Raw genomic sequence first — 27,821 nt, 5'->3', positions numbered from 1 at the left:
AATGCTCGCAAGACAAATGCTCACAAGACATATGCTCACACCCTTAAAGAAAGAGACAAATGTTAGCAGTATTTGGTTTTACTATTTTTCGTATGCATTTACTGAAGTGTTTATTGAGAAATATGATGTTGATATTTCAAAGAGTTTTGTGAGTCGCTTCAAGTGTTAGAGCAAAATCATCTGTTACACCCGTCTTTTTTTCACGTGCCATACTTCACAGCTACCACTCTTGGCCAACACCTCTTTTCAAATCTTTGTTCTTTGTTTTCTGTTTTAAGTTATTTGTGTTTTTTTTTTTTTTTTGCACATACCATACTTCACAGCTACCACACCTCCTGGCCAACACCTTATATATATTTTTATTATATTTGTACTTTGGTGACATCTCACTTTTTTATAGTCATATTTATTTTTGTTTTGATAAGTTGGATGACAGGCGCATCACATCGCTGACATATAAAGGAACCGCCCGAACAGGGACTTGAACCCTGGACCCTCAGGTTAAAAGCCTGATGCTCTACCGACTGAGCTATCCGGGCTGTTGAGTGAAGGACTATATTCGTAGTACTTATAATAAGTAATTATATTAAGTACAATATTGGGTGGCAAATATAATATTCGTAAATACGTAGGAATGAAAGAGACTGCAAGATACCATAAGGCCTACACTATGCAGTTCTCATAAGATTCCTTACCTTTGTAAATTGTCTTTAAGACAAGGTAGGTATTTATCGTTACCTAATGATACCACAATTCTCTTTTATTTCACCATTAAATTGTTTAAACTATTATCATATGATAGTTTAGGAAGCTAGAAACTGGCTAGCTTAAACATGTTTGTTTCATCGTTAAAATGCTTAAACTCCATTATCATATGATAGTTTAAATAACTGGTTTAGGAAGCTAGAAGCTGGTTAAGTTAAATGGGTTCAATGTTTCACCGTTAAAACGTTTAAAATCCTTTATCGTAAGATAGTTTAAGTACTGATTTAGAAAACCAGAAGCGGGTTAAGACTTAACCGCGCATGCTTTAGTTGGAAATCTTAACGCAGATAGACATGGTTTAAGTAAGGTTGGAACTAGATTAACTTTAGCGCAGTTAGGAAATTTGGATTTGGGTATTTTTTATCAGTAACCAGCGCTTCTAGCCTTGATGATATTTTATTAATTTATTTGTGTGATTAATAATATTTATTATTTACATATCTTTTTGTGGGTATTATTTTTTCAAACAAGTAAATATTACGGAACTCTGATCCAAAGGGGCTGTCGCTAAAAGAAAAAATCCTGATATATTGACTGCATAACAAATACCCAGCCAATACCCCATATGTGGCGTGTGGGGGTGGGGGTGGGGGGTGTGACTGGAAATTATAAGAAATGTACAAGTTTGAGTTCTGAGGCCGCCACTTTCGCGTTTTCATTTCGTACTATCTTAAGTCACTATCTTCAATCACTTCTCCTTTCTTCACTTTCACCCACCTTTCCCTCGTCACTTCCCTTTCTGTATTAATTTAGAGAATTATTTGCACAGTAGACCCTGTGCCTCCAAGAATTCCTCTTTTTCAAATTCCTTATTGTCTGTTTCAGACAAAGGGAATGAAATGTTTGTTGATTTTCTTTTCTTCATACAGGTTACACGGCGTGTTTCTCCAGGTATAATCTTTGAGTCCCGTGAGAATACACATTGTTAGGTCCTATGTAAGTTCTGCAGTGACGTCATGGTTTCTTGAGGCCAATGATCTTTATATTTAAGATCCTCCCCATAGGACGTGATCTTACAATCGTGAACCAATTGAATTTCTTCAATCGGATTCGTTGTTACAAGTCTATATGCAATATTGTTTAAGCAATCTCGAATCTCTTCACAACATAGTTTACAGGTAGTAAGCAAGACATTCGGGCCTCCTGGCATTGTTTATAAGGTACCCAGACTTTTGGCCGAAAGACATTTGGCCGATGTACATATGGCCGACAGACATTTGGCCTAATGGACATTTGGCTTAGTGGACATTAGGCCTTATGGAAATTTGGCCAAATGTACATTTAGCTAAGGGACGTTTGGCCGAAAAAGTATAGTAACAGCCAATACTTTAAAGTATATTGTAAAAACTCATTTGATTAACAAGATGTTTATTGCTGAGAGGAAATTAAATTAAAAATAGTATATTGTAGTAAAAAGTTTATTGTAGTAAAAAGTTTATTGTAGTAAAAAGTTTATTGTAGTAAAAAGTTTATTGTAGTAAAATGTGATTAAAAAGGAGTTTATTGTAGTAAAATGTGATTAAAAAGGAGTTTATTGTAGAAAAAATAATTAAAAAAAGTATTTAAAGATTGTGAGCAATTGCCCTCAGAAAATCTACTTTTTCATACGACTCGTATTTTTCGATAATAGACCCGAGCCTCGTATTCAAGATCTGGTATTTCTTCTTTGAAGATCTCGGTGCAACTCCAGATTGCTCTTTCCGTATCTTAGTGACTAAACGGCGAACAGAAGGGTGGGTGACTGCCATTCTCTGTTCGAATGCTCTGTGCCATCCCTCCAGAGAGTTTGTAGTCCTCGGAAGGCCAAGGCTGGTTCGCTCAAAAGTATTCCACATTCTTATATCAAATAAAGGCCTTCGTCGTCGACCAAGTTGAAAAACACCAATCCACGTCGCTTCAAAGTAGCCGAGAAACCCGGACAAAATTTCGTCAGTTTCTTCATCTAACGATGAGACGAATTCAGTAAAGGTGTCGGTAACATCAGTAAGTGGCACAAATGCCAAAGCTTGAAAAGACTTCACAATTATTGCATTTCCAGGATCACTGTACCAAGTATGTAGTCCCGAACGCTGTATCTCTCTCCACAAGCATTGTCCGAAATGGAAAAAACATCCATAAATGATTGTTTGGAAAACATGCTTTTAGGCTACTGAGAGCTGCCCTTTCATAATCAATAGTGACTGTAACCGGATTAAGATCTGGTCTAACCTGTTTGAGCGTTCTGAAAATCATATCATATGTATCTTGGTTTTTGTTCCTTGCGACACAGTATACTATAGGAGCGGTATGACACTCATCCAGTAAAACATGCACAGTATATAATTGATAGCCTAATGGTGCAGAATCGAAAGTTCCATCACATAACCAGTGGGATTTCAGAGCTAAAAGTTCTAAGTTTCCGGGTGTTGCTAGAATTAACAGATTGTCACTTTCATGAATGACGAAGTCTTCCCCTCTAATTGTTTTTCGTAGGTCATCAGTTAAACTGTCTCCGTCTGGTACCATGCGTTGTCTGCGCACCATTTTTGACAAAGTTTCCTTTTTAGGAAGAGCACCTACAGCATTAAGTGGGAAATCACTAATACAGTTTTGTATAATAGTCGATGTTGCTTCCTCCGAATCTTTGGTTTTTTCTTTAATTTTATTCACAGTTTTCAATGACAGGTTGCGTGCGGAATCAGGCGGATGCGAGTGATCACTAGCTTCACCTTGAACAATGTCGTCTTGCGTCTTTAATCGCCCACCACATCTTCCTTTACGCTCACATCGCCAGTATGTTACATTGTCTTTTCTTCTATCAACAATATATGCATAACCTTCAAGCAATAACTTTCTTCCTCCTCGTATCGTCGGTATAATTTCCATGGTCTGTAAATAGATGTAAAAGCTGATGAATAAATGGTGAATAATAACTGATAAAGCAACTTAAACATACAAAAAGGGTAACAATGATATGGTAAAATGGGCAAAGGTCACGAAACAAGCATAAATATAAAAAATTGAACACAGTAAAATGAAAATATTAAAACTATACATGAAATGTAAAACAAGTAAACTTGTGATTAACATCTGATAAAAATAGCTAAAGTTTACAAAAAAAGAAAAAGTCACAGTGATATAGTAAAAAGTGGAAAAGTAAAAAAACTAATAAAAATATTTGAAACTAACACAATAAAAATGGAAATGATAAATTTACAAACTTCAAAAAGGGTACAGCAGAGCTTAATGTCCAGAACAGACGTAAAATTCAAACTGAAGGAATTCATAGTTTACTCGCTCATATAAACATGAGCGCTCATATAAACATAAGCCAAACGTCCATTAGTTAAATGTCCATTAGGTCAAATGTCATAGTTCACTCGCTCATATAAACATGAGCGAGTGAACTGCATGTTTAACCAATAAGGTGAAGGACTGAGCTAGTTGTGTTGTTTAAGTTTGGTGAGTTCAGAATGGCAGTTACTATAAATACATACAATTCAGTATTTTAAATATCTTATTCGTAAACTGGCTAATTTTCAGAAAAAAAATGTATTTGTGTTATACACAGACAGACAGACAAATATGAGTGAGAGAGACAGTAAGAGTGAGTCCACTAAGTCAAATTTCCATTAGTCAAAATGTCCAATAAGCCAAAAGTCCTTTAGTTAAATGTACATTCGGCCAAATATCCAATAGGCCAAATGTCCATTAGGCCAAATGTCCGTCGGCCAAAAGTCCGGTCACGGTTTATAAACATAAGGTACCGAGCCCGTGCAACTCGCCTTCGGGTATTATGTAAATTAGAAAGATAACACGTGTCATCTACTCCTCTTTCTACCCACTTGTCTACTAGCCTCATACACAGCAATCACTTTGATCCCTATATATATTAGTATAAATGGGCAGTAAGTATTCTTGTAGACATGGTCGATTGAAGAACGGAACTAATTCAATATCCACTATCATCTTAGTAATTTTCTCAATTTTCCGAATAGTTTGTATCTTGAAGCGAGGTCAAACACAAGGCTTTCAAGATCCATGGTGTTATTATAACGAAAAATATTACACAAAATTTAAAATACTAGCTTTCGGTTGAATCATACAACCATCTTAAGGTAAGTAAGAACGAATGTACAAAGCAGGAGTTTAAATAAGAGTAAATAAAGGAACTTGGAGAGTTAGGTCGTAGCTAGGTGGCAGGTACTGGACGGAGGTGAGGTCTTCGCTTCACTGGGATGTAGCTGGACATCAGATCACTGTAGCCGGACGTTTGGTCTTTGTTGCCACGCAGCCTCGCTGTGTAGTTGTAAAGTACTAACTGTGTCAGTTTGTATATTATGATAGGGGTGTATTGTGTAATGTAGACCTTTTCCAAGATGTGTAGTTTCTTGTTGTTGCATTGTTTAAGTATTTTTTGTATTGTTGATTAAATCTTGTCTGGAGTTTTGTTGTGTGTTTGTATCATGTGTTTGCGTATACTTCCTTCACGGGCGTGCATTGTGAGTCTCCTGCTCACAGAGGTAGTGGTAACACCAATATAAGTAGCATTGGGGAGAAGTTTGCACCCTTCTTCGGGACAAGTGAATTGGTACACCGGGTCTAGGACAAAACCACAGTGGACAAAACCCCAACGAATAAAAACCCAGTCGGTCAAAACCCCCAAAACAAGTTTGTAACGCTGGCGGCACTCACTTGCTGCATTCATGCATCTTCCGGTGTCAATCTTTTTCCTGTGAACAAAGCTCGTGTATTTGTTGTCTTCGGAGTGGATGAGGACGTCAAGTCAGGGAATTTTGTTGTTTCTATTGAGTTCATATGTGAAGTGTAGTACAGAGGCTGTTCCCATGGCTAGCTGTAGATCTTTCAGATGGGACTCGCTCCTAACTTCAGTAAAAATGTCGTCAACGTATCTACAGTAGGAAAAGGGTCTTAAGAGCTGTTTGGCGAGTCCGTATGTAGGGGAGTGATCTGTGAGATGATTGGGCGGAGGGGGGAATTCGGCTTTTGTGTTTTGACGTTACCATAAGTATAGCCAGGAGAGAACTGATCGGTAATGGGAGGGATATGCAGATGGTCCACGACTGCATTATTAGCTGCTATGAGTTTGTTAACCTCAACCTTAAGTTTGCTGGTGGGACTACTATATATATATATATATATATATATATATATATGTGTGTGTGTGTGTGTGTGTGTGTGTGTGTGTGTGTGTAATTAAACATCTTGGGCCTTATGAGTTGACAATATTTTACAAACTAAAAAATTAATTGGCCTTTAAGAGCAGTCTTCGTTTTCTTCCTCTTCGTCTTCGTCGTCGTCTTTTTTGTCTTCTTCCTTGGTTTCATCGCCTTCCTCTTCCTCATCTTCTTCCTCCACATCCTCTTCATTGTCCTTTTCTTCCTCTTGATTTTCCTCATCTCTGTCATCGTCTTCCTCCTCTTCATCTTCATTTTCCTCCTCTCCCTCTTCTTTTTCCTTTTTTTCTTTCTCCTCTTCGTTTTCCTCCTCTTTCTCTTCTATCTCTTCTCTGGTCTCTCAGTCTAGTTACAATTCACAAGAACTTTCAGGCTCGTTTCACACGTATCGACTTTTCGCCCTGCGCCAGCACGCGACGTCGTGCTCTCAAATAACCATGGGTGTCTGTGGACGCTTTCACACGTCACGACCACATCTGAAAGCGTCCAGAGATACCCAAGGCTTTTTGAGGACGCGACGTCTTGTCGTGAACTTCGCACGTTGGGAAGTCGATACGTGTGAAGACTTCTTCTGAGGGCACCGGCTGTCAATATCAAATTTTCAATTCATATAATGGTAGATCAAGTTCTTAGTGTTAATTTATTGTTAATCTATTGTGTTAGTGTTGATTGTTAGTGTGACGACATCTTGACAGGTTGTGAGAGAGGCAGAGAGGAAAACGCACCATTAGAACGAATTTATTCTTTAACTAGTTAAAGATTAAACTCTCGTTCTATTTGTGTGTTTTCCCCTCTGCCTCTCTCGTTGATCGCTAGTGTTAATCTGTTGTGTTAGTGTTGATATGTTAGTATTAATCTGCTGTGTTAGTGTTGATATGTTAGTAATCTGCTGTGTTAGTGTTGATATGTTAATGTTAATCTGTTGTTAGTGTTGATATGTTAATGTTCATTTGTTAGTGTTGATATGTTAGTGTTAATATTTTTAGTGTCCGTTGTCAGCGTGCATTTTTTTCTTGTGGAACAGATTTTGAGACCTCATCTAGGCAGTTCCATGTCCCTTACCACATATCCTCATCCATAAAGTTATTTAACCTCTTAAAACAACCGGTAGTTTCAGTGTTCAGTACATAGGTACTATTCTATTCGGTAACCACTCTATTTGTAAACCAGTTCTCGCTTGTTCCCATCTTACCTGGACCCCACACTTCCGCAAGCAGGGAGCGAAGGCTACGGCTGTGCTGGGTAAGTTCAGACGCTTCAAAACTGCAACACTGAGAACCAAACGTCGATTGTACCTAGCCCTCGTCAGACCGATTCTGTGCCAGTTCCCGGGACTAAGTCAGCTGACATGTACCACTAGTAACTACGGGCATCAGAAGGTTCAGAATGCCGCTGTCCAGTTCATCACGGGCTCGCGATGGAGCGACTTCAGAACCACTGAGTCTCTACACCAAATTTCCAACATCCGTCCACTCAACCAACACAAACACAAACTTCACTCAAGACACCTAGAAAAACTGCACGCCAAACACAAACATCTGATACAACATATTACACCTAGACCACACCGTACAGACTATCTGTCAGCTGCGCCCGTCCCACGTGCGGTGTACACGATAAGACGTGTATAACCGTACCTACAAGTAACACACCCCTTCACCAGCTTGACTGGTGATAACCGCAATAATGTAATAATAGTAATGGTAATAATGATAATAATAATAATAATAATATCACATTAACTGACAGGCTACTCAAACCCAACCTGGGGTAAAACAGGAATTCTCCTGCCTTACCTGGGGCTAATCAGGAACGCCCTCTACACGCGGGAAGTGAAATCTACTCACTAACCGTAAATTACACACACACACCTCTCACGAACATAGCCGCATCCCACGCACAAACATACACACTTCCTTTTTCTTCGACTAAAATTCGTTTCCTTTCTCACTTTCTCTTGTACTACATCTCATTTCAGTTTACCTCCCACTAAAGATTTTTCCGTTTTTCCTCCTTTCTCTCCTACTACGTCTCCTACCATTTTCCAAACTTTCGTTGGTGATATAATATGCTCTTCCTCCCGGCATTGGCGCCGCCGTCCAAGTTCCTAGCCCAGTTCTCCTAAGCCACGACAACAAATAAGCCCCAAATCGCTCGCAATTCGCCCGGTGGCAATAGCCCTCTATTATACACTACTATCTTTTCATTTTCCTACAGACATTCTTCCCCTCCCACAAAACCCGATCCCGCGCAAGCGAGGTGGTCTTTCCTTGGAATCCAGAATCCAGTACTTGAAAAAGCTGTAACAAGCGAAACGTAGTACCAATAAAGGTTTCGATCTCACAAGGTGTTTATTCTCACAGTCTTGTCGGCTTTTGCCATTGTGATTCATCTTGGGCCTTATGAGTTGACAATGTTTTACAAACTAAGAATTTAATTGGCCTTTCAGAGCAGTCTTCGTCTTCATCCTCGTCGTTGTCTTCCTTGGTTTCATCGCCTTCCTCTTCCTCATCTTCTTCCTCCACTTCCTCTTTATTGACCTTCTCTTCCTCTTGATTTTCCTCATCTTTGTCATCGTCTTCTTCTTCCTCCTCTTCATCATCATTTTCCTCCTCTTCCTCTCCTTTTTCCTTGTTTTCTTTCTCCTCTTCGTTTTCCTCTTCTTTCTCTTCTTCCTCTTCTCTGGTCTCTCAGTCTAGTTACAATTCACAAGAACTTTCAGGCTCGTTTCATACGTATCGACTTTTCGCCCTGCGCCACCACACGACGTCGTGCTCTCAAATAACCATGGGTGTCTATGGACGCTTTCACACGTCACGACCACATCTGAAAGCATCCAGAGATACCCAACGTTATTTGAGGACACGACGTCGTGTCGTGAACTTCGCACGTTGAAAAGTCGATACGTGTGAAGACTTCTTCTGAGGGCACCGGCTGCAATATCAAATTTTCAATTCATATAATGGTAGATCAAGTTCTTAGTGTTAATTTATTGTTAATCTATTGTGTTAGTGTTGATTGTTAGTGTGACGACATCTTGACATGTTGTGAGAAAGGCAGAGAGGAAAACGCACCATTAGAACGAATTTATTCTTTAACTAGTTAAAGAATAAACTTTCGTTCTATTTGTGTGTTTTCCCCTCTGCCTCTCTCGTTGATCGTTAGTGTTAATCTGTTGTGTTAGTGTTGATATGTTAGTATTAATCTGTTGTGTTAGTGTTGATATGTTAATGTTAATTTGTTTTGTTAGTGTTGATATGTTAATGTTAATTTGTTGTTAGTGTTATGTTGATGTTCATTTGTTAGTGTTGAAATGTTAGTCTTGATATTTTTAGTGTCGTCCGTTGTCAGCGTGCATTTTTTTCTTGTGGAACAGAGATTTTGAGACCTCATCTAGGCAGTTCCATGTCCGTTACCACATATCCTCATCCATAAAGTTATTTAACCTCTTAAAACAACAGGTAGTTTCAGTGCTCAATACATAGTTACTATTCTATTCGATAACCACTCTATTTGTAAACCAGTTCTCGCTTGTTCCCATCTTAAATCTACATTTGTCCAATTTAAACCCGTTACACCGAGTCCTCGTTAGTTGAGGATTATCTTTGTCCATTCTACAGGCATTGGCATCTAGGAGGCAAAGTTTCTGGAATTCTAGACGGGCTAGAATTAAGGATTAAGATGAGGGTTGAGATTGTCCAGGTTAACCTCGTCCTTAGTCTATAGTTCCAGTGTTTCTCAACCTATTTTTGTTCTGTGGTTCCTTTCGACGCGGTAAAAAAAACAACCTTGTGACCCCCATGCCAACTCCATCCATCCCTCATCCTGATCACCCAAAGAAGTGAAAATATCATGGACTCAAAACACTTCAGGCATGAATGAAATAACAATATTAGTTGGATAAATTTATTTGTTGAATACTATAAAAATTAATAAAGCAGGAATACATGTAGGCGAACTTGGCTCTTTTTTCAAAAGTTTCAGTGGGATCCCTGTGACTGATGCAGGGCTGCCAACTTATCAATATTTGGCTCCAGAGATGTCAGAAAAGGACGTAAATCGCCTCTTTTTGTTCTATATCAAGGCGGTTTCGAGTCTTTGACAGCAAGTGTATCACCCGACTGAAACCAGTCTCAACTAAGTACGACGTGGGAAAAGAAAGTAGAAGGTACTTTTCATACACATCTTGATTTATCCGCAGCTTATGGCGCCCTCCACGCTTGAACCTTGCTCGAGCTGTTGTGTCATTCTGCAGTTCAATGACACTTTCTTGTAGGGTGACATCAACTTCAGATGCATCAGCAATGAACGGGTCCACAAACCAGTCAGGCACGGTCATTTGAAGTAGGTCAGAAAAGCGAGTTTCCATATCATTATGCAACTGCTTCAGATGGTCGACATACACTGCTAGGTCAGCATCAAGCAGCTCGGTGGATATACTTGCTAAGGATGGAAACTGGGCAAACTCCCGTCTCCCAAGGTTCAGCCAGAACAGCTTGAGTTTCCCTATAAATGCAGTGATCGCCTCCTTGCATGAAAACAAGGTGGAGTCATTTCCTTGAAGCTCTTTGTTCAGAACATTTAGCTTTTTAGATATGTCTGACAGGTAGAGTATATCGCTCTTTGCATCAACAAGCTTTTGTCCGAGTTCCGTCTCACTCAAGAAAGAGATAACGCTGTCCCAAAGTGCAACAAAACGTTGCAAACAATTACCCTTAGACAGCCACCTTACTTCCGTGTGCAACACAAGTCGTTCGAATTCTTCATTATTCTTCCCACATAGGTGCTGAAAAAAGGCGATTTTTGTTTTTTTTTTTTTTTTTTTTTTTTTTTTTTGTTTTTTTTTATCAAGTTGACAGCTTCGGTAACATGCCCAAGTGCTTCATGCAGACGTCCTGCTAAGTTTTTGGCGACCAGTTGATGCCGGTGAACACAGTGCACACAAACGACGTTGGGGACAGTTTTTTTTTCAAGTACACACTGGATCCCCGATACCTTCCGATCGTAGCAACAGCGCCATCTGTTACAGAAGCCACGATGTTCATGAGTGGAATGTTGTTTTCCTCAAAATATGCCTCAGGTTTTTTGAAGATTGACTCGCCTTTAGTGTCAGTTGTTAATTTCAGTGCAAAAATCTGTTCTTCGCGTATTCCATCAACATCAAGGAACCTTGCGAACGCCATCAAAAGGGCAGAATTATCAGGTAAAGTAGTTTCGTTAAGTTGAAGCGAGAACTCATTCACCTGCAGTTTTAAAACTAATTGGCTCTCAACATCAGCAGCCATGTCATTAATGCGTCGCGATACTGAAGAGTTGCTCAGCGAAATAACACTTGTGACCTCTTGTGGACTTTGCTTCATGACTTGAAAGCACTATGGCCACTGCCGGCATGGTGAGAGATTCACCAGTAGTATGAGGTTTGCCTGCTTTTGCGATCAAATTGGATATCTTGTAAGAAGCCAGCATTCCTCTACGTTTGTCATTTTTTGGGTGAACATACGATTCACTGTCATCCTGCCTTGGAAATCGTCACGTAAATTCTTGAAAAACTAGCGGCTTGTCTTTCTTGTCTTTATGCACAGTCTCCGGATTTTATATATATATATATATATGAATATATATATATATATATATATAAGTTTGCAGGGTGCATACTCTCATTTGACATGGAGGCCTTGCATAGCAGGCACATGGGCATTGCAGAATTTTGTGGGGACTCGATGAATCCATAAACAAGATATTCGACCGAATATTGCCTGCATTATTTCTTAGATGCACTGGCCATACTTTTGTGGAACATAAACAAACGAAACTCATTAATACCAAGTACTGATATTATTGAATGGGAAATATCTGCCCTCCAAATAACTAAGCAAGCTAACAAACAAACAAAAACTATTAGCCATAAGTTTTGTATTTCGTGAAAAGGAATGCAGTCTGCTCTTTACACAGTTTTCAACATACCAGAAATGAGATATATTCTTTGCTCGCAACCTGAAGTAAAACGACAAAATTAAACTTATGGTTTTAATGCGAAAATTCAGCGATAGCGAAGCAATAGTAAAAAAAAAAAAAAAACAATCACGGGGAAAAGAAAACTCCAGATTGGCCCTGTCCTAGCCCACCACGAAACAAAAACCTCCACAAAAAGACGCTTCCCAATACTAGGTACCTACCCAGCGTGTAGAGCAGATGTTTGCAGTAGCAGAGCCGAGAGTCAAGTGCTTTTATATGGTCTGGCACGTTTATATACTATACAGTGTTTCCGGCGGAACCCTTTGTTGTGCCACTTTTATCTTGCGAAGAGTGTTTCCGGCGATACCATGTGTTGTGACGCTTTCATCTCGCGAGTCAGCGCCGGAAGTCTGCTGCTGCAGCCTGTATGTGTGTGCGTGCTAACTTCGGCGCATCTTTGCGGCTATACCGCCACAATCCCATTGGCACATGAATCACACGCGCTTGCACTTACGCTCACTTGCATCGACACACAGTTGTCATGTGGCACCATTTATCCTCGCTAACAAACTAAATTCCTCTGTGGCTCCCCGTGACCTCCCGTGGCCCCCCATTTCTTAAATTGGCCGCGTGGCCCCCTGAAAAAAACACATGGCCCCCGTTTAGAAACACTGGTCTATACAAAGGTTCCTCTATTCGCGAATTTACGCGTTTCAGAACGACATGTCAACCAAAGAAAGGGTTTGGATGATGGTTGAAGAGGTTATCACACTGGGCAATTTTCCCTCCAACCTCCGATTCATCGGTGGTACCACCCACCCACCTCCAGAACTGTTTTCCGCCGTAAAATCACTCTGGCAAACTTATTCTATTTTCTCAACAAATAACATGGTTTTATGACAAATGCTCGCAAGACAAAGAGTTTTGTGAGTCGCAAAATTATCTGTTACACCCGTCTTTTTTTTCACATACCATACTTCACAGCTACCACACCGTATATATATTTTTATTATATTTGTACTTTGGTGACAGCTCACTTTTTTATAGTCATATTTATTTTTGTTTTGATAAGTTGGATGACAGGCGCATCACATCGCTGACATCTAAAGGAACCGCCCGAACAGGGACTTGAACCCTGGACCCTCAGGTTAAAAGCCTGATGCTCTACCGACTGAGCTATCCGGGCTGTTGAGTGAAGGACTATATTCGTAGTACTTATATTAAGTAATTATATTAAGTACAATATTGGGTGGCAAATATAATATTCGTAAATACGTAGGAATGAAAGAGACTGCAAGATACCATAAGGCCTACACTATGCAGTTCTCATAAGATTCCTTACCTTTGTAAATTGTCTTTAAGACATGGTAGGTATTTATCGTTACCTAATGATACCACAATTCTCTTTTATTTCACCATTAAATTGTTTAAACTCTATTATCATATAGTTTAGGAAGCTAGAAACTGGCTAGCTTAAACATGTTTGTTTCATCGTTAAAATGCTTAAACTCCATTATCATATGATAGTTTAAATAACTGGTTTAGGAAGCTAGAAGCTGGTTAAGTTAAAGGGGTTGAATGTTTCACCGTTAAAGCGTTTAAAATCCTTTATCGTAAGTACTGATTTAGAAAACCAGAAGCGGGTTAAGTTTAACGCCAAGACTTAACCGCGCATGCTTTAGTTGGAAATCTTAACGCAGATAGACATGGTTTAAGTAAGGTTGGAACTAGATTAACTTTAGCGCAGTTAGGAAATTTGGATTTGGGTATTTTTTATCAGTAACCAGCGCTTCTAGCCTTGATGATATTTTAATTTATTTGTATGATTAATAATATTTATTATTTACATATCTTTTTGTGGGTATTATTTTTCAAACAAGTTAATATTACGGAACTCTGATCCAAAGGGGCTGTCGCTAAAAAAAAAAAAATTCCTGATATATTGACTGCATAACAAAGGCCCAGCCAATACCCCCGTATGTGGAGTGTGGGGGTGGGGGTGGGGGGTGACTGGAAATGATAAGAAATGTACAAGTTTGAGTTCTGAGGCCGTCACTTTCGCGCTTTCATTTCGTACTATCTTCAGTCACTATCTTCAATCACTTCTCCTTTCTTCACTTTCTTCACCCACCTTTCCCTTGTCACTTCCTTTTCTGTATTAGTTTAGAGAATTACTTACACAGTAGGCTCTGTGCCTCCAAGTATTCCTCTTTTTCAAATTCCTTTTTGTCTATTTCAGACAAAGGGAATGAAATGTTTGTAGGTTTTCTTTTCTTCATAGAGGTTGCACGGCGTGTTTCTCCAAGTATAATCTTTGAGTCCCGTGAGAATACACATTGTTAGGTCCTATGTAAGTTCTGCAGTGACGTCATGGTTTCTTGAGGCCAATGATCTTTATATTTAAGATCCTCCCCTTAGGACGTGATCTTACAATCGTGAACCAATTGAATTTTCTCCACCCTTTCTTCAATCGGATTCGTTGTTACAAGTCTATATGCAATATTGTTTACTTTAGCAATCTCAAATCTCTGCACAACATAGTTCACAGGTAGTAAGCCCCCCTGGCGTTGTTTATAAACACAAGGTTGAGACCGAGCTCGTGCAACTCGCCTTCGGGTATTATGTAAATTAGAAATATAACGTGTGTCATCAACTCCTCTTTCTACCCACTTGTCTACTAGCCTCATGCACAGCAATCACTTTGATCCCTATATATATTAGTATAAATGGGCAGTAAGTTTTCTTGTAGACATGTTCGATTGAAGACCGGAGTTAATTCAATATCAGCTATCTTTTTAGCGATTTTCTCAGTTTTCCGAATAGTTTGTATCTTGAAGGGAGGTCAAACACATGACTTCCGAGATATATTGGTGTTATTGTAACGAAAAATATTACACAAAACTTAAAATACGAGCTTTCGGTTGAATCATTCAACCATCTTAAGGTAAGTAAGAACGAATGTACAAAGCAGTAGTTTAGATAAGAGTAAATAAAGGAACTTGGAGAGTTAGGTCGTAGCTAGGTGGCAGGTACTGGACGGAGGTGAGGTCTTCACTTCAATGGGATGTAGCTGGACATCAGATCACTGTAGCCGGACGTTTGGTCTTTGTTGCCACGCAGCCTCGCTGTGTAGTTGTAAAGTACTAACTGTGTCAGTTTGTGTATTATGATAGGGGTGCATTGTGTAATGTAGACTCCAAGATGTGTAGTTCCTTGTTGCATTGTTTAAGTATTTTTTGTATTGTTGATTAAATCTTGTCTGGAATTTTGTTGAGTTTGTATCATGTGTTTGCGTATACTTGCTTCACGGGCGTGCATTGTGAGTCTCCTGCTTACAGTGTAAGGTAGTGGTAACACCAATATAAGTAGCATTTGGGAGAAGTTTGCAACCTTCTTCGGGGCAAGTGAATTGGTACACCAATGAGGTTTTGTCCGTTGGGGTTTTGTCCGCACCCCTGGTACACCACATTAGTCTGTTTGAGGAGAGAGTTGTTTTTAATCATATTATTTCTCATTAATAGGTTAGAGATTTTTGTGTTTTGTAGTATATAATGAGGGTCAATTTGTCGTCTGGGTTGGTGCATGTGACGTTCGTGCAAGGATGTCTTTGAGAACACGTTCGTCTGTTTTGTATGCTGGTGTCATTTGGATTTGTAATAAACTGTGTGTGTGGAATGTGTGTTGTTTTGTCCGTGTTGTGTTGTGTTGCGGGCGATGAAAAGTCTCGTCTCTTTGTCAATGAGAAAGTTGGGAAAACCGGTGTTAATAAGAATTTGTTTAACGCGCGTTATTTCCGAGTGAAATTTTTCCCAAGAAGAGCAATTCTTATATGCGCGTCGAAAGTATGCCCGAATGACGCTAAGTTTGTAACGCTGGTGGCACTCACTTGCTGCATTCATGCATCTTCCGGTGTCAGTCTTTTTCCTGTGAACAATGCTCGTGTATTTGTTGTCTTCGGAGTGGATGAGGACGTCAAGGAAGGGAATTTTGTTGTTTATATTGAGTTCATATGTGAAATGTAGTACAGAGGCTGTTCCCATGGCTAGCTATAGATCTTTCAGATGGGACTCACTCCTAACTTCAGTAAAAATGTGGTCAACGTATCTACAGTAGGAAAAGGGTCTTAAGACGGGGTCTTGTAAGACTTTGTTCTCTAGATTACATATGTAGAATTCAGCAAAAGTACATCCTAAAGGTGAAGCCATGGCGATTCCTTCCACTTGTAGATATAACTGGCCTGATGGGCTTCTAAAGGGCGCTTTAGTTGTGCAGGCTAGGAGAAGATGTTTCATTATTTCCTCCGGGATCTTAGGGGGATGTAATTCAGGGTGGCGGTACACATTATTCAGGATTATATCAATCGTGGGAAGAATTGGAACATGTGAAAATAACGATTCCACATCGAGGGAAGCCATTATTCCTTGGGGTTGCTTGCTGTGTAATATGTCAATAAAATCATCAGATGATTTTAGGGAGTATTTCTTAGGGATGAAAGGGGTGATGATATTGCTGAGCTGTTTGGCGAGTCCGTATGTAGGGGTAGTGATCTGTGAGATGATCGGGCGGAGGGGGGAGTTCGGCTTGTGTGTTTTGACGTTACCATAAATATAGCCAGGAGAGAATTCACCGGTAATGGGAGGGATATGCAGATGGTCCACGACTGCGTTATTAGCTGCGATGAGTTTGTTAACCTGAACCTTAAGTTTGCTGGTAGGACTACTATATATATATATATATATATATATATATATATATATAATATATATATATATATATATATATATATATATAATTAAACATATTGGGCCTGATGAGTTGACAATGTTTTACAATCTAAGAATTAAATTGGCCTTTCAGAGCAGTCTTCGTTTTCTTCCTCTTCGTCTGCATCGTCGTCTTCCTTGTCTTCTTCCTTGGTTTCATCGCCTTCCTCTTCATCATCTTCCTCCACTTCCTCTTCATTGTCCTTTTCTTCCTCTTGATTTTCCTCATCTTTGTCATCGTCTTCTTCTTCCTCATCTTCATCTTCATTTTCCTCCTCTCCCTCTTCTTTTTCCTTGTTTTCTTTCTCCTCTTCGTTTTCCTCTTCTTTCTCTTCTTCCTCTTCTCTGGTCTTTCAGTCTAGTTACAATTCACAAGAACTTTCAGGCTCGTTTCATACGTATCGACTTTTCGCCCTGCGCCAGCACGCGACGTCGTGCTCTCAAATAACCATGGGTGTCTATGGACGCTTTCACACGTCACGACCACATCTGAAAGCGTCCAGAGATACCCAAGGTTATTTGTCTTCGCACGTTGGAAAGTCGATACGTGTGAAGACTTCTTCTGAGGGCACCGGCTGTCAATATCAAATTTTCAATTCATATAATGGTAGATCAAGTTCTTAGTGTTAATTTATTGTTAATCTATTGTTTTAGTGTTGATTCTTAGTGTGACGACATCTTGACAGGTTGTGAGAGAGGCAGAGAGGAAAACGCACCATTAGAACGAATTTATTCTTTAACTAGTTAAAGAATAAACTCTCGTTCTATTTGTGTGTTTTCCCCTCTGCCTCTCTCGTTGATTGTTAGTGTTAATCTGTTGTGTTTGTGTTGATATGTTAATGTTAATTTGTTTTGTTAGTGTTGATATGTTAATGTTAATTTGTTGTTAGTGTTGATATTTTGATGTTCATTTGTTAGTGTTGATATGTTCATATTTTTAGTCTCGTCCGTTGTCAGCGTGCATTTTCTTCTTGTGGAACAGAGATTTTGAGACCTCATCTTGGCAGTTCCATGTCCCTTACCACATATCCTCATCCATAAAGTTATTTAACCTCTTAAAACAACCGGTAGTTTCAGCGCTCAATACATAGTTACTATTCTATTCGATAACCACTCTATTTGTAAACCAGTTCTCGCTTGTTCCCATCTTAAATCTAGATTTGTCCAATTTAAACCCGTTACGCCGAGTCCTCGTTAGTTGAGGATTATCTTTGTCCATTCTAGAGGCATTGGCATCTAGGAGGCAAATTTTCTGGAATTCTAGACGGGCTGGAATTGAGGGTTAAGATGAGGGTTGAGGTTGTCCAGGTTAACCTCGTCCTTAGTCTATACCAGTGTTTCTGAACCTTTTTTGTTCTGTGGCCCCTTTCGACACTATAAAAAAGTATTGTGGCCCCTCATGCCAACTCCATCCATCCCTCACCCTGATCACCCAAAGGAGTGAAAATATCATGGAAAACACGTCAGGCATGAATGAAATAACAATATTAGTTAGATTTATTTGTTGAATACTATCAAAATTAATAAAACAAGAATATATGTTGGGGAATTTGGCTCTTTTTTCAAAAGTTTCAGTGAGATCCCTGTGACTGATGTAGGGCTGCCAACTTATCGATATTTGGTTCCAGAGATGTCAGAGAAAGACGTAAATCGCTTCTTTTTTGTTCTATATCAAGGCGGTTTCGAGTCTTTGACGGCAAGTGTATCACCCGACTGAAACCAGTCTCAACTAAGTACGACGTGGGAAAAGAAAGTAGAAGGTACTTTTCATACACATCTTGATATATCCGCAGCTTATGGCGCCCTCCACGCTTGAACCTTGCTTGAACTGTTGTGTCATTCTGCAGTTCAATGACACTTTCTTGTAGGGTGACATCAGCTTCAGATGCATCAGCAATGAACGGGTCCACAAACCAGTCAGGCACGGTCATTTGAAGTAGGTCAGAAAAGCGAGTTTCCATATTATTATGCAACTGCTTCAGATGGTCGACATACACTGCTAGGTCAGCATCAAGCAGCTCGGTGGATATACTTGCTAAGGATGGAAACTGGGCAAACTCCCGTCTCCCAAGGTTCAGCCAGAACAGCTTGAGTTTCCCTATAAATGCAGTGATCGCCTCCTTGCATGAAAACAAGGTGGAGTAATTTCCTTGAAGCTCTTTGTTCAGAACATTTAGCTTTTCAAATATGTCTGACAGGTAGAGTATATCGCTCTTTGCATCAACAAGCTTTTGTCCGAGTTCCGTCTCACTCAAGAAAGAGATAACGCTGTGTTGCATCTTACTTCCGTGTGCAACACAAGTCGTTCGAATTCTTCATTATTCTTCCCACATAGTTGCTGAAAAAGGCGATCCTGCAGAGCATTCTTTTTTTTTTATCAAGTTGACAGCTTTGATAACATGCCCAAGTGCTTCATGCAGACGTCCTGCTAAGTTTTTGGCGACCAGGTGCTGCCGGTGAACAACACAGTGCACACAAACGACGTTGGGACAGTTTTTTTTCTTCAAGTACGCATTGGATCCCCGATACCTTCCGATCATAGCAGCAGCACCATCTGTTGCACAAGCCACGATGTTCATGAGTGGAATGTTGTTTTCCTCAAAATATGCCTCAAGTTTTTTGAAGATTGACTCGCCTTTAGTGTCAGTTGTTAATTTCAGTGCAAAAATCAGTTCTTCACGTATTCCATCAACATCAAGGAACCTTGCGAACGCCATCAAAAGGGCAGAATTATCAGGTAAAGTAGTTTCGTCAAGTTGAAGCGAGAACTCATTCACCTGCAGTTTTAAAACTAATTGGCTCTCAACATCAGCAGCCATTTCATCGATGCGTCGCGATACTGAAGAGTTGCTCAGCGGAATAACACTAGTGACCTCTTGTGGACTTTGCTTCATGACTGTTGACGGCATGGTGAAAAATTCACCAGTAGTATGAGGTTTGCCTGCTTTTGCGATCAAATTGGATATCTTGTAAGAAGCCAGCATTCCTCTACGTTTGTCACTTTTTGGGTGAACATACGATTCACTGTCATCCTCCCTTGGAAATCGTCACGTAAATTCTTGAAAAACTAGCGGCTTGTCTTTCTTGTCAATATACACAGTCTCCGGATTTTATATATATATATATATATGAATATATATATATATATATATATATATATAAGTTTGCAGGGGTGCATACTCTCATTTGACATGGAGGCCTTGCATAGCAGGCACATGGGCATTGCAGAATTTTGTGGGGACTCGATGAATCCATAAACAATATATTCGACCGAATATTGCCTGCATTATTTCTTAGATGCACTGGCCATACGTTTCTGGAACATAAACAAACGAAACTCATTAATACCAAGTACTGATATTATTGAATGGGAAATATCTGCCCTCCAAATAACTAAGCAAGCTAACAAACAAACAAAAACTATTAGCCATAAGTTTTGTATTTCGCGAAAAGGAATGCAGTCTGCTCTTTACACACAGTTTTCAACATACCAGAAATGAGATGTATTCTTTGCTCACAACCTGAAGCCAAACGACGAAAATATATTTATGGTTTTAATGCGAAAATTCAGCGATAGCGAAGCAATAGTGGGGAAAAAAATCACAGGGAAAAGAAATTCCATATTGGCCCTGTCCTAGCACACCACGAAACAAATACCTCAACAATAAACCGCTTCCCAATACTAGGTACCTACCCAGAGTGTAGAGAAGATGTTTGCAGTAGCAGAGCCGAGAGTCAAGTGCTTTTATTTGGTCTGGCATGTTTATATACTATACAGTGTTTCCGGCGGAACCCTTTGTTGTGCCACTTTTATCTTGCGAACAGTGTTTCCGGCGATACCATGTGTTGTGACGCTTTCATCTCTTGAGTCAGCGCCGGAAGTCTGCTGCTGCAGCCTGTATGTGTGTGCGTGCTAACTCCGGCGCATCTATGCGGCTATACCGCCACAATCCCATTGGCACATGAATCACACGCGCTTGCACACACGCTCACTTGCATCGACACACAGTTGTCATGTGCCACCATTTATCCTCGCTATCAAACTAAATTTCTCTGTGGCTCCCCGTGACCTCCCATGGCCCCACATTTCTTAAATTGGCCGCGTGGCCCCCGGAAAAAAACACATGGCCCCCGTTGAGAAACACTGGTCTATACAAAGGTTCCTCTATTCGCGAATTTGCGCGTTTCAGAACGACATGTCAACCAAAGAAAGGGTTTGGATGATGGTTGAAGAGGTTATCACACTGGGCAATTTTCCCTCCAACCTCCGATTCATCGGTGGTACCACCCACCCACCTCCAGAACTGTTTTCCGCCGTAAAATCACTCTGGCAAACTTATTCTATTTTCTCAACAATTAACATGGTTTTATGACAAATGCTCGCAAGACAAATGCTCACAAGACATATGCTCACACCCTTAAAGAAAGAGACAAGTGTTAGCAGTATTTGGTTTTACTATTTTTCGTATGCATTTAGTGAAGTGTTTATTGAGAAACACGATATTGATATTTCAAAGAGTTTTGGGAGTCGCTTCAAGTGTTAGAGCAAAATCATCTGTCACACCCGTCTTTTTTTCACATACCATACTTCACAGCTACCACACCGTATATATATTTTTATTATATTTGTACTTTGGTGACAGCTCACTTTTTTATAGTCATATTTATTTTTGTTTTGATAAATTAGATGACAGGCGCATCACATCGCTGACATCTAAAGGAACCGCCCGAACAGGGACTTGAACCCTGGACCCTCAGGTTAAAAGCCTGATGCTCTACCGACTGAGCTATCCGGGCTGTTGAGTGAAGGACTATATTCGTAGTACTTATAATAAGTAATTATATTAAGCACAATATTGGGTGGCAAATATAATATTCGTAAATACGTAGGAATGAAAGAGACTGCAAGATACCATAAGGCCTACACTATGCAGTTCTCATAAGATTCCTTACCTTTGTAAATTGTCTTTAAGACAAGGTAGGTATTTATCGTTACCTAATGATACCACAATTCTCTTTTATTTCACCATTAAATTGTTTAAACTCTATTATCATATGATAGTTTAGGAAGCTAGAAACTGGCTAGCTTAAACATGTTTGTTTCATCGTTAAAATGCTTAAACTCCATTATCATATGATAGTTTAAATAACTGGTTTAGGAAGCTAGAAGCTGGTTAAGTTAAACGGATTCAATGTTTCACCGTTAAAACGTTTAAAATCCTTTATCGTAAGATAGTTTAAGTACTGATTTAGAAAACCAGAAGCGGGTTAAGTTTAACGCCAAGACTTAACCGCGCATGCTTTAGTTGGAAATCTTAACGCAGATAGACATGGTTTAAGTAAGGTTGGAACTAGATTAACTTTAGCGCAGTTAGGAAATTTGGATTTGGGTATTTTTTGTCAGTAACCAGCGCTTCAAGCCTTGACGATATTTTATTAATTTATTTGTATGATTAATAATATTTATTATTTACATATCTTTTTGTGGGTATTATTTTTCAAACAAGTAAATATTACGGAACTCTGATCCAAAGGGGCTGTCGCTAAAAATTTTTTTTTCCTGATATATTGACTGCATAACAAAGACCCAGCCAATACCCCCATATGTGGAGTGTGGGGGTTGGGGGGGGGGTTGACTGGAAATTATAAGAAATGTACAAGTTTGAGTTCTGAGGCTCACTTTCGCGCTTTCATTTCGTACTATCTTTAGTCGCTGTCTTCAATCACTTCTCCTTTCTTCACTTTCACCCACCTTTCCCTTGTCACTTCCTTTTCTGTATTAGTTTAGAGAATTATTTACACAGTAGGCTCTGTGCCTACAAGTATTCCTCTTTTTCAAATTCCTTTATGTCTATTTCAGACAAAGGGAATGAAATGTTTGTAGATTTTCTTTTCTTCATACCGGTTACGCGGCATGTTTCTCCAGGTAAAATCTTCGAGTCCCGTGAGAATACACACTGTTAGGTCCTATGTAAGTTCTGCAGTGACGTCATGGTTTCTTGAGGCCAATGATATTTATATTTAAGATCCTCCCCATAGGATGTGATCTTACAATCGTGAACCAATTGAATTTTCTCCACCCTTTTTTCAATCAGATTCGTTGTTACAAGTCTATATGCAATATTGTTTACTTTAGCAATCTCGAATCTCTGCACAACATAGTTTACAGGTAGCAAGCAAGACATTCGGCCCCCCGGGCATTGTTTATAAACACAAGATTGAGACCGAGCTCGTGCAACTCGCCTTCGGGTATTATGTAAATTAGAAAGATAACACGTGTCATCTACTCCTCTTTCTACCCACTTGTCTACTAGCCTCATACACAGCAATCACTTTGATCCCTATATATATTAGTATAAATGGGCAGTAAGTTTTCTTGTAGACATGTTCGATTGAAGAACGGAACTAATTCAATATCCACTATCTTAGTAATTTTCTCAATTTTCCGAATAGTTTGTATCTTGAAGCGAGGTCAAACACAAGGCTTTCGAGATCCATGGTGTTATTATAACGAAAAATATTACACAAAATTTAAAATACAAGCTTTCGGTTGAATCATACAACCATCTTCAGGTAAGAACGAATGTACAAAGCAGGAGTTTAAATAAGAGTAAATAAAGGAACTTGGAGATTTAGGTCGTAGCTAGGTGTCAGGTACTGGACGGAGGTGAGGTCTTTGTTGCCACGCAGCCTCGCTGTGTAGTCGTAAAGTACTGTGTCAGTTTGTATATTATGATAGGGGTGTATTGTGTAATGTAGACTCTTTCCAAGATGTGTAGTTCCTTGTTGCATTAAGTATTTTTTGTATTGTTGACTAAATCTTGTCTGAAGTTTTGTTGTGTGTTTGTATCATGTGTTTGCGTATACTTCCTTCACGGGCGTGCATTGTGAGTCTCCTGCTCACAGAGGTAGTGGTAACACCAATATAAGTAGCATTTGGGAGAAGTTTGCACCCTTCTTCGGGACAAGTGAATTGGTACACCGGGTCTAGGACAAAACCACAGTGGACAAAACCCCAACGAATAAAAACCCAACCGACAAAACCCAGTCGGTCAACCCCCCCCCCCAAAAAAAAGAACTAAAATACCGTAATTACAAAACATGTTTTATTGTTTTATAAATATTTACATGTAGCACAAATGTGTTCACAGCAATTGTTTTGTGACATACATTTTCTTCTGTATCGTTCACTATACTTTAATAGAGCCTGATGTTGTACCCAAGGCCTCTCATTGTTTCTTCTAGTGTCTTCCGACCGCTGTCTAAGTCTACACAAAGATTGCGTAGTCTCTCTTGCAGGCCTTTTGTGGTATTTTATGAATATATGAGCTCGCAGCGGAAAGTCTTTCCTGCCCGCTTCGCTTATTATGGAAGTTTTGGGCTGGGTTTTTGTCTGTACCCCTGGTACACCACATTAGTCTGTTTGAGGAGAGAGTTGTTTTTAATCATATTATTTCTCATTATAAGGTTAGAGACTTTTGTGTTTTGTAGTATATGATGAGGGTCAATTTGTCGTCTGGGTTGGTGCATGTGACGTTACGTGCAAGGATGTCTTTGAGAACACGTTCGTCTGTTTTGTATGCTGGTGTCATTTGGATTTGTAATAAACTGTGTGTGTGTGGAATGTGTGTTGTTTTGTCCGTGTTGTGTTGTGTTGCGGGTGATGAAAAGTCTCGTCTCTTTGTCAATGAGAAAGTTGGAAAAACCGGTGTTAATGAGAATTTGTTTAACGCGCGTTATTTCGGAGTGAAAATTTTCCCAAGAAGAGCAATTCTTATATGCGCGTCGAAGGTATGCCCGAATGACGCTAAGTTTGTAACGCTGGTGGCACTCACTTGCTGCATTCAGCCATCTTCCGGTGTCAGTCTTTTGCCTTTGAACAATGCTCGTGTATTTGTTGTCTTCGGAGTGGATGAGGACGTCAAGGAAAGGAATTTTGTCGTGTATATTGAGTTCATATGTGAAGTGTAGTACAGAGGCTGTTTCCATGGCTAGCTGTAGATCTTTCAGGTGGGACTCACTCCTAACTTCAGTAAAAATGTCGTCAACGTATCTACAGTAGGAAAAGGGTCTTAAGATGGAGTCTTGTAAGACCTTGTTCTCTAGATTACACATGTACAATTCAGCAAAAGCACATCCTAAAGGTGACCCCATGGCGACTCCTTCCACTTGTAGACATAACTGTCCTGATGGGCTTCTAAAGGGCGCTTCAGTTGTGCAGGCTAGAAGATGTTCCATTATTTCTTCCGGGATCTTAGGGGGATGTAATTCAAGGTACACATTATTCAGGATTATTTCAGTCGTGGGAAGAATTGGAACATGTGAAAATAACGATTCCACATCGAGGGAAGCCATTATTCCTTGGGGTTGCTTGCTGTGTAATATGTCAATAAAATCATCAGATGATTTTAGGGAGTATTTCTTAGGGATGAAAGGGGTGATGATATTGCTGAGCTGTTTGGCGAGTCCGTATGTAGGGGTAGTGATCTGTGAGATGATAGGGCGTAGGGTGGAATTCGGCTTTTGTGTTTTGACGTTACCATAGATATATCCAGAGAAAACTCACCGGTAATGGGAGGGATATGCAGAGGGTCCGCGATTGCATAATTAGCTGCGACGAGTTTGTTAACCACAACCTTAAGTTTGCTGGTGGGATCATTGTATATATATATATATATAATTAAATTAAACATCTTGGGCCTTATGAGTTGACAATGTTTTACAAACTAAGAATTTAATTGGCCTTTCAGAGCAGTCTTCGTCTTCATCCTCGTCGTCGTCGTCGTCTTCGTCTTCCTTGGTTTCATCGCCTTCCTCTTCCTCATCTTCTTCCTCCACTTCCTCTTTATTGACGTTCTCTTCCTCTTGATTTTCCTCATCATTGTCATCGTCTTCTTCTTCCTCATCTTCATCTTCATTTTCCTCCTCTCCCTCTTCTTTTTCCTTGTTTTCTTTCTCCTCTTCGTTTTCCTCTTCTTTCTCTTCTTCCTCTTCTCTGGTCTCTCAGTCTAGTTACAATTCACAAGAACTTTCAGGCTCGTTTCATACGTATCGACTTTTCGCCCTGCGCCAGCACGCGACGTCGTGCTCTCAAATAACCATGGGTGTCTATGGACGCTTTCACACGTCACGACCACATCTGAAAGCGTCCAGAGGTACCCAAGGTTATTTGAGGACGCGACGTCGTGTCGTGAACTTCGCACGTTGAAAAGTCGATACGTGTGAAGACTTCTTCTGGGGGCACCGGCTGCAATATCAAATTTTCAATTCATATAATGGTAGATCAAGTTCTTAGTGTTAATTTATTGTTAATCTATTGTGTTAGTGTTGATTGTTAGTGTGACGACATCTTGACAGGTTGTGAGAGAGGCAGAGAGGAAGACGCACCATTAGAACGAATTTATACTTTAACTAGTTAAAGAATAAACTCGTTCTATATATGTGTTTTCCCCTCTGCCTCTCTCGTTGATCGTTAGTGTTAATCTGTTGTGTTAGTGTTGAGATGTTAGTATTAATCTACTGTGTTAGTGTCGATATGTTAATGTTAATTTGTTTTGTTAGTGTTGATATGTTAATGTTAATTTGTTGTTAGTGTTGATATTTTGATGTTCATTTGTTAGTGTTGATATGTTCATATTTTTAGTCTCGTCCGTTGTCAGCGTGCATTTTCTTCTTGTGGAACAGAGATTTTGAGACCTCATCTAGGCAGTTCATGTCCCTTACCACATATCCTCATCCATAAAGTTATTTAACCTCTTAAAACAACCGGTAGTTTCAGTGCTCAATATATAGTTACTATTCTATTCGATAACCACTCTATTTGTAAACCAGTTCTCGCTTGTTCCCATCTTAAATCTAGATTTGTCCAATTTAAACCCGTTACACCGAGTCCTCGTTAGTTGAGGATTATCTTTGTCCACTCTACAGGCATTGGCATCTAGGAGGCAAAGTTTCTGGAATTCTAGACGGGCTAGAATTAAGGGTTAAGATGAGGGTTGAGATTGTCCAGGTTAACCTCGTCCTTAGTCTATACCAGTGTTTCTCAACCTTTTATTTGTTCTGTGGCCCCTTTCGACACGATAAAAAAAAATATTGTGACCCCCCATGCCAACTCCATCCATCCCTCACCCTGATCACCCAAAGAAGTGAAAATATCATGGACTCAAAACACTTCAGGCATGAATCAAATAACAATATTAGTTGGATAAATTTATTTGTTAAATAATATCAAAATGAATAAAATAGGAATACATGTAGGCGAATTTGGCTCTTTTTTCAAAAGTTTCAGTGGGATCCCTGTGACTGATGCAGGGCTGCCAACTTATCGGTATTTGGCTCCAGAGATGTCAGAGAAAGACGTAAATCGCTTCTTTTTTGTTCTATATCAAGGCGGTTTCGAGTCTTTGACGGCAAGTGTATCACCCGACTGAAACCAGTCTCAACTAAGTACGACGTGGGAAAAGCAATTAGAAGCAACTTTACTTCCTTCCAGAGCAATGAGTACTTTTCATACACATCTTGATTCATCTACAGCTTATGGTGCCCTCCACGCTTGAACCTTGCTCGAGCTGTTGTGTCATTCAGCAGTTCAATGACACTCTCTTGTAGGGGGACATCAACTTCAGATGCATCAGCAATGAACGGGTCCACAAACCAGTCAGGCACGGTCATTTGAAGTAGGTCAGAAAAGTGAGTTTCCATATCATTATGCAACTGCTTCAGATGGTCGACATACACTGCTAGGTCAGCATCAAGCAGCTCGGTGGATATACTTGCTAAGGATGGAAACTGGGCAAACTCCCGTCTCCCAAGGTTCAGCCAGAACAGCTTGAGTTTCCCTATAAATGCAGTGATCGCCTCCTTGCATGAAAACAAGGTGGAGTCATTTCCTTGAAGCTCTTTGTTCAGAACATTTAGCTTTTCAAATATGTCTGACAGGTAGAGTATATCGCTCTTTGCATCAACAAGCTTTTGTCCGAGTTCCGTCTCACTCAAGAAAGAGATAACGCTGTCCCAAAGTGCAACAAAACGTTGCAAACAATTACCCTTAGACAGCCACCTTACTTCCGTGTGCAACACAAGTCGTTCGAATTCTTCATTATTCTTCCCACATAGTTGCTGAAAAAGGCGATCCTGCAGAGCATTCTTTTTTATCAAGTTG

General features: G+C 39.8%; 1 protein-coding gene and 3 non-coding genes across 5 annotated transcripts in view; 1 reads left to right on the top strand and 3 right to left on the bottom strand.

Annotated features, from left to right (window-relative positions):
- Positions 1-27,821, top strand: part of LOC143034919 (ionotropic receptor 21a-like) — a 185,098-nt gene that overhangs the window by 34,364 nt on the left and 122,913 nt on the right. The window lies entirely within an intron of this gene.
- TRNAK-UUU (transfer RNA lysine (anticodon UUU)) lies at positions 467-539 on the bottom strand. Its single transcript has one exon. It is a non-coding gene; the product is annotated as a tRNA-Lys (tRNA).
- On the bottom strand, positions 13,011-13,083 carry TRNAK-UUU (transfer RNA lysine (anticodon UUU)). The gene has a single exon. It is a non-coding gene; the product is annotated as a tRNA-Lys (tRNA).
- Positions 21,385-21,457, bottom strand: TRNAK-UUU (transfer RNA lysine (anticodon UUU)). Its single transcript has one exon. It is a non-coding gene; the product is annotated as a tRNA-Lys (tRNA).

This window comes from Oratosquilla oratoria, chromosome 18, assembly GCF_046742065.1.
Source record: "Oratosquilla oratoria isolate Oo_2021 chromosome 18, ASM4674206v1, whole genome shotgun sequence".
In the NCBI taxonomy this organism is placed as follows: domain Eukaryota; kingdom Metazoa; phylum Arthropoda; class Malacostraca; order Stomatopoda; family Squillidae; genus Oratosquilla; species Oratosquilla oratoria.
This window is presented reverse-complemented; position numbering and strand designations above follow the sequence as displayed.